This window comes from Sardina pilchardus, chromosome 4 (assembly GCF_963854185.1).
Source record: "Sardina pilchardus chromosome 4, fSarPil1.1, whole genome shotgun sequence".
Taxonomy (NCBI): Eukaryota; Metazoa; Chordata; class Actinopteri; order Clupeiformes; family Clupeidae; genus Sardina; species Sardina pilchardus.
In genome coordinates, this window is record NC_084997.1 from 13,216,954 (window position 1) to 13,223,447 (window position 6,494).

At 39.9% G+C, this 6,494-nt stretch overlaps 1 long non-coding RNA gene across 1 annotated transcript; it reads left to right on the plus strand.

The window, feature by feature from the left end:
- Nucleotides 1-3,543, plus strand: LOC134077781 (uncharacterized). Its single transcript, XR_009938755.1, has 5 exons — nt 1-77; nt 358-458; nt 2,742-2,873; nt 3,055-3,157; nt 3,250-3,543. It is a non-coding gene; the product is annotated as an uncharacterized LOC134077781 (long non-coding RNA).
- The last annotated feature ends 2,951 nt before the right edge of the window (nt 3,544-6,494 follow it).

The following is a 6,494-nucleotide window of genomic DNA, read 5'->3' on the forward strand; positions in this document are numbered from 1 at the left end:
CAAAAGAACCTCAAGACAAAAGATGATGTTCAGACTGATACTGGTGATTTTGGTCCTACATATGGGTACCACCGCAGGTGAATATTTCAAGCAGTGCAGGGCATTTAATTACGATCGCGTATTAGGGCCATTGTATGAAATTTAAAAAAGTCGGAAATTCCTCAGAATAAAACTTGGATATTGTCAGACTTTTGCAAATTTGCAAATTTGCAAGAAAATTAACTTAAGTCAGTATTGTTTTTCTCTTCCATATAACGGTCCTAATACGCCATCATACATTTTTGTGTTGAGCTTGTAATATTATTCTTTTCCTTTCAGTGAATATTCCTTCATAACATTTCAATCCTCCTCACTTAGGTTTGACTAAGTGTCCAAACCGAGCCCAACATGGTTGGTACAAGGTGGGGCCTTTTTGTGCCAAATATTTTGCCTATAAACAGAACTTTGATAACGCTGAGGTAAGTGGGGCTTTTGCTGTTGTTCAGTGAGATAGTCTGGCACATGACAATACACTAATGTTTCCCACACACACACCTGGGGGTTAGGGCCAATTGGCTATAGTTTGGTAATTGAAAGCAACTGTGGTAATAGCAACACCTGCAAACATAAAAAATCAGTCGGAAGAATGTATACATTAAGGTTTATGAAGGGTAAGCCTACATACATTGTTTCTAGACGCAGTTTATTTGTCCATATGTAAAGTTTAGGCAAATTAGGAAGTAACTTTAGGAACCCTTAAGAATGTGATTGGTTGTTCCAAATGATGTTAATGTTAACGCAAAGTCCACACCTGTTAGGATGTTAGAGTTGGAAATGTGTCCGAATCATGCAAGGCCAGACTTTCTTCACAAAATGAATAAGTCTAGTTTACCATACTAGCAATAAAAAGGCTCCAAGTGGCATCGGAAAATGGTATAGTGTATGATATTTATGACACTGGAAAAACTACTTACCTAGCATAAGATATTAAGTTGTTATTAATCTTTTATTAAGTTTAAGAAAAATGTTGATATTGTTTGTATTGAACAAAAACAAGTACATTTGGCTGCCAGTTTGTTAAGCAAATTTGTCTTGATAAGATGCCTATGGCTAAGCTTTTCAAACTTTTATTAAATTAAGTAAAAAATTATCTCATGAGTGAGTATAGTGATTTTATAATTAAACAATACCCACTACATTTTAGGATATAAAATAAATAACATTTGGCTAGACTTTTCAGTGAGCGAGTATATTAGTTATAAGATCAGATGTCTTGGCAGAGTGTTTTACAAAAATATATATTTGTAAATAGGCTGTTTGGACAACGCTAATTTTGATAGAGAAATATTTAGTGAAAAGGCTATGCCACTATCTCCCCTGCTTCCTGTCCACAACCTTTGGGTCCAATCACAAACTAGCACCCGATCTGGCTGAACGACCATTTCAAGCGCATGGACTATGCCCATTGATCACGCTTCTTGTGCAGTAGAAATGATAGCTTCAGCGAAAGTTCTACTAGGGAGACTCGTAGTGTATCTTTCTTACTCCACCCATTCATTCACGTAACGAATCATAGCCATGTTTACATTTTCGGGGAACACCCCCAATCTACGATTCATTCAATCAGTGCTAGCCTATAGGAATTCAGCGGGTGTTTTAAAACTGTTCTTTCTAACACTTCTCTCTGCTACTCAGTACGCCGTCTTCGTCGTTCCCTCCACCACCCCTCCAGCCACCACGGCCAGCAGTCTTCATCTGGTCGGCCGCAGCATGCTATCTGCACCTTCTCCCTCACAACCACCGCCGCCAGTTGGTCCCTGTCTCGACATCGGGGGGTAGGCTCTTCGCCCCTGCTTCTTCGACCAGCAGGATCCGAGTTCCGTTCATCCCTGGACGGATTCGAGACGGGGGGCCTGCGCCAAAGATTGATGTTTATCCCGAACTTTTTCTATAGCCTACTTGTATTCTAGCTACTCCTTATCAAATTAAATTGTTATCTGCTTCTATTCTGTCTACTGAGTCTTTCTGGTAGAAATGATAGCTTCAGCGAAAGTTCTACTAGGGAGACTCGTAGTGTATCTTTCTTACTCCACCCATTCATTCACGTAACGAATCATAGCCATGTTTACATTTTCGGGGAACACCCCCAATCTACGATTCATTCAATCAGTGCTAGCCTATAGGAATTCAGCGGGTGTTTTAAAACTGTTCTTTCTAACACTTCTCTCTGCTACTCAGTACGCCGTCTTCGTCGTTCCCTCCACCACCCCTCCAGCCACCACGGCCAGCAGTCTTCATCTGGTCGGCCGCAGCATGCTATCTGCACCTTCTCCCTCACAACCACCGCCGCCAGTTGGTCCCTGTCTCGACATCGGGGGGTAGGCTCTTCGCCCCTGCTTCTTCGACCAGCAGGATCCGAGTTCCGTTCATCCCTGGACGGATTCGAGACGGGGGGCCTGCGCCAAAGATTGATGTTTATCCCGAACTTTTTCTATAGGCCTACTTGTATTCTAGCTACTCCTTATCAAATTAAATTGTTATCTGCTTCTATTCTGTCTACTGAGTCTTTCTGGTAGAAATAAAGTGCAGACTCCCCATCCTAATGTTCAATCTTAAAAGATTGAGCTTAGTATGGTGATAGCCAGACTACGTATAATGAGATGTACTAAAGACAATAACCCCCCCTGGAATTTTTTTGTTAAGCAACCACCTATAGGGCACTTAGTCTGGCCACTGTACTCTTACTAATTCCTGTCTTTCAGCTGAGGTGCAGACGAGAAGCTGCAGATGGCCATCTTATATCTGTTCATGATCAGGAAACCAAAGAAGGCATGCGACTTCTCACTGGGTCTTCTCATACTAAAGCCTGGATTGGAGGATTTAGGTTGCCTATTGTATGAGTGAATACATAATGATCTCATCTAAAAGATAACATTTTTTACTAACTTACTTTCTCTGGGTAGATTTTATTTATGTTATTTGTTGATTTGCAAAGAATGATTCTATCCTCTCTCTATGAAGATTTTGACACGATTGGATTCTCTCTCTCTCTCTCTCTCTCTCTCTCTCTCTCAGGGTGTTGATTTTATATGGACTGATGGGTCGAAATGGGATTACACAAACTGGCTGCGAGGGGAACCTAAAAATGTTGGTAACTGTGTGCAGATCAACTATAGTAGTGAGTGGCTTAACATTGCATTATATCCACACTGTATACAACTTTCCTTAGTCAGCAATAGTAAACATATCAACATTCTTTTTGTGTTCAAGCTCCTGGGAAGTGGGATGACGCCCATTGCAAGAATGAACGTGGATATATCTGTGCTTTCAAGATATGCAGCCTGTAGCAGTATGGAGAAATCTTCTGGGACAATGCAGTCATTCTGTACAGCATTAACCCCTACTTGCGGATTCAAACTGTTGGGGCTGGAAGGGAATGTTTGATCTTTTCTTCTTTTTAAGTGTACAATTGTCATGGTGTCTTTTCAGAGAATAATGGCATTCTGTATACATTTCTAACCTTTCACAATTGCATGATAAAAAGAATAAAAAAATATGAACTTATGAAGTATGGTGTCATTGATTAGCATGGGAATGCATTCATGTCACACAATGAAAATAATGGGGCCCATAGTCTTTTTAAAAATGTGTGTCGCTTCAATTTTTTTTTTATAGCACTTGACTTCCAAAGCCGAAATCCATGACAACAGAGAGGTAAACGAACTGGCTCATAAGAGGGAGCCTTGATAATGTCAAGGATACACACAGGGCCCTAGTTGGCGCAAAGTGGATTATCAGCATGGCGCAAAGTTTATTCCAATTCCTACACTCGAGTTTTGCGCCAAGCACTTCACTCTTACTAAGCCTTGCGCCCAGGAGTGTGGCAATTAACGACCTAAGATGGGGTCTGGCACATTATCTAAAAATCCCCTACAGGCCTACATCATCTACATTACGCCACTGAAGAAAAATATAGCGAAAGGCGCATATGAAGACGTCTGTCACGAGATGTAAACAGCAACTCCTCTACAGGATAAATGTCCCTAGGTTTTTTTTATTCAGTCACTCAACATTTTTTCGGATAAGTGTTGCTTTTTTCAGGTAATGTTTTTTTTTTTATGGCAATCCATTGCCACTCAAAAGTGAAAGTAACTAACTATGTATAACTGTGAACTGTGGTTTACCAAAGTTATCAATAGTCCTATTTAAACTAGTTGACAGTGACAGCATACAATTATTGTGTTCCTCATTTTATCAACTCAATATATAAACATTGAAAATAGGTAAAGGATTGTATTATAGTAATTGCATCAGTTCTGAGATGTTCTCTTTATTATGCAACCTTGGACAGTATTCTGTTTCTTTGGGATCTGTGTTCTGTAAGTAACAGCCTATCCAGCATGATGTAAGGTGAATAATGTGTGCAAGGCAGAAAAGGTCAAGAGTGAGGCATTGGCCTTTCATGGCTGATATTATGAAAACTAGATGCACCGCATAGCGGTACACAATATGACCGCCGCTCAGTTCTGCACAATCTCTCCACCAAAAACAAATTACGCTTGTCAACTTTCCTGTATCTCCGATTTGTGCAACATATGTATATATCTCCTACTCTTGCAGCTCATATATAAATGAGTGTGTGCATGTGTGAGTTTGCTTGTATAAAAATGTGTGTGTGTGTGTCTGTGTGTGAATGCACATGTGTGTGTGTCTGCGTGTGTGTAATCTGTGGATGTGTGTTTATCTGTGCGTGTGAATCTGTTAGTGTGTGCGTAGTTACTTTTTAAACTAAGGGCCCTGCCGCCACAACATTAAAATGGAAACCGGTTTTGCCAATACTCAGTTTATTGGAATTTAACAGTTACGCCATTTTAACAGTAACGTCAACAATATATAAGACATCACAACCTGCAAAAAGTAATTTCAGGGAGGTATCTAAAAAATGCTTTAACCTACTGAGATACTGAAATACAGATGAATAGCCTATGTTGTTCAATAATGTCTAGTGAGTATACCAAATAAGGGAGGCCTATTAGAAACTGTGGTAATAAAATATGAAAAATAAGATTTTGGTAGTTTGGGCGTTTCGTGTATCCTTCTACATTTAGCCATCTATTATAGGCCTGAATAATATGCAAATGAAATTACACTCAATGAGTATTTTGCAATAATTTAATCCACCATCCATCCACTGATTCTGCCATGCAGGCCAGGGGTGGCTAATCGGGAGATGCGGGAGGATTCCCGGTAGGCTGTTAACATTTTGGGCCGGTCTGAATATTTTGAGCATAAATTAAATATGTTGTTTCTGAAGTCCATTTGCTGCGCCCTCGCGGCAATTAAGCAGCCCGGGCCCTTACTCGCAGTTTCCCAAATATGAACAAAGTAGCATCACACAACTTTTAGCAACCAAGTCTATATTTACAATAATGTACAGGAGTAAATGAACAACCCCTTCTCTAGTTGAACGGCCCTATGCAGCAGAGACGTGTAGTAAATCCAATCCTGCCTTCATCCACTCATGCTCATCAGCTTCTAAATCTGTAAAACATATTCAAACCAAGATTCCTCTTAAGCATCAAATTGATTGCTGAGGTTTTATCTTTGCCATATGGATATGATACACTGTCACAACCAGACAACGCGTGAAATCAGACAATGAACAGCCAAAAATTTGTGTCCTAAGTTAGCAGCCGTATAATTAATGTCAATTAATTTGTTGCTATATTTACGCAGGGAGACTTGCACATTAGGCTTGTAAAGCCAAATGAAAAACACGAGGACAAAAATATATATGATACAGTATATATATACAGTGGTGCTTGAAAGTTTGTGAACCCATGCTTAAGTTGATTAAAAAGAGGAATAAAAAATCGGAGTGTCTATTTGCACCCCGGGGGCAAATAGCCTAGGCCCCATAGCTGAGCTATTTACACCCTGTGACGTAACAACAAAAGAAACGGACCATCTTGGCAGGAGATGTCCTATCTAAGTCCTAAATCTAACAATTTAGGATTATTAAAACAATATTTTAGATGGGAAAGTGGTGCTAAATTTCCACAAAGTTTGCTCAGTGAACGGTAAAACCGTCCGTTTGTCAGCGAAATCAAGAAATGCGATCTATTAGTTTGTTTACCGTTACCTAGCAATCACAATTTAAATGCAATATCTCCCACTTTTACAGAACGGATTGAGTGTAGTGGGTATGTGATCGGACTTTGGCCCAGGGGTTCATGGTTCGAATCTCTGCATAGGCGATGCCTTTTTTTTCATGGTACGAACGACTCTCTTTTCTTAGATGACGTTACCTCGCGGCAAATAAGAGCTTGTGCTTTTTGAACCTGTCAAAGATAAACTAGTTTTATTTCAGTTTTGTACAGTTGAGTAGAAGTTTAAGTCAACAGTGGCAGCGCTGCCTTGAAGACAACTCAGAAAATAACTCTCTGAACTAGCTTGCCTTTGATCAAGCTACCACATGACCACTCATCAGCCTAATATTTGTATAATCACTTCCA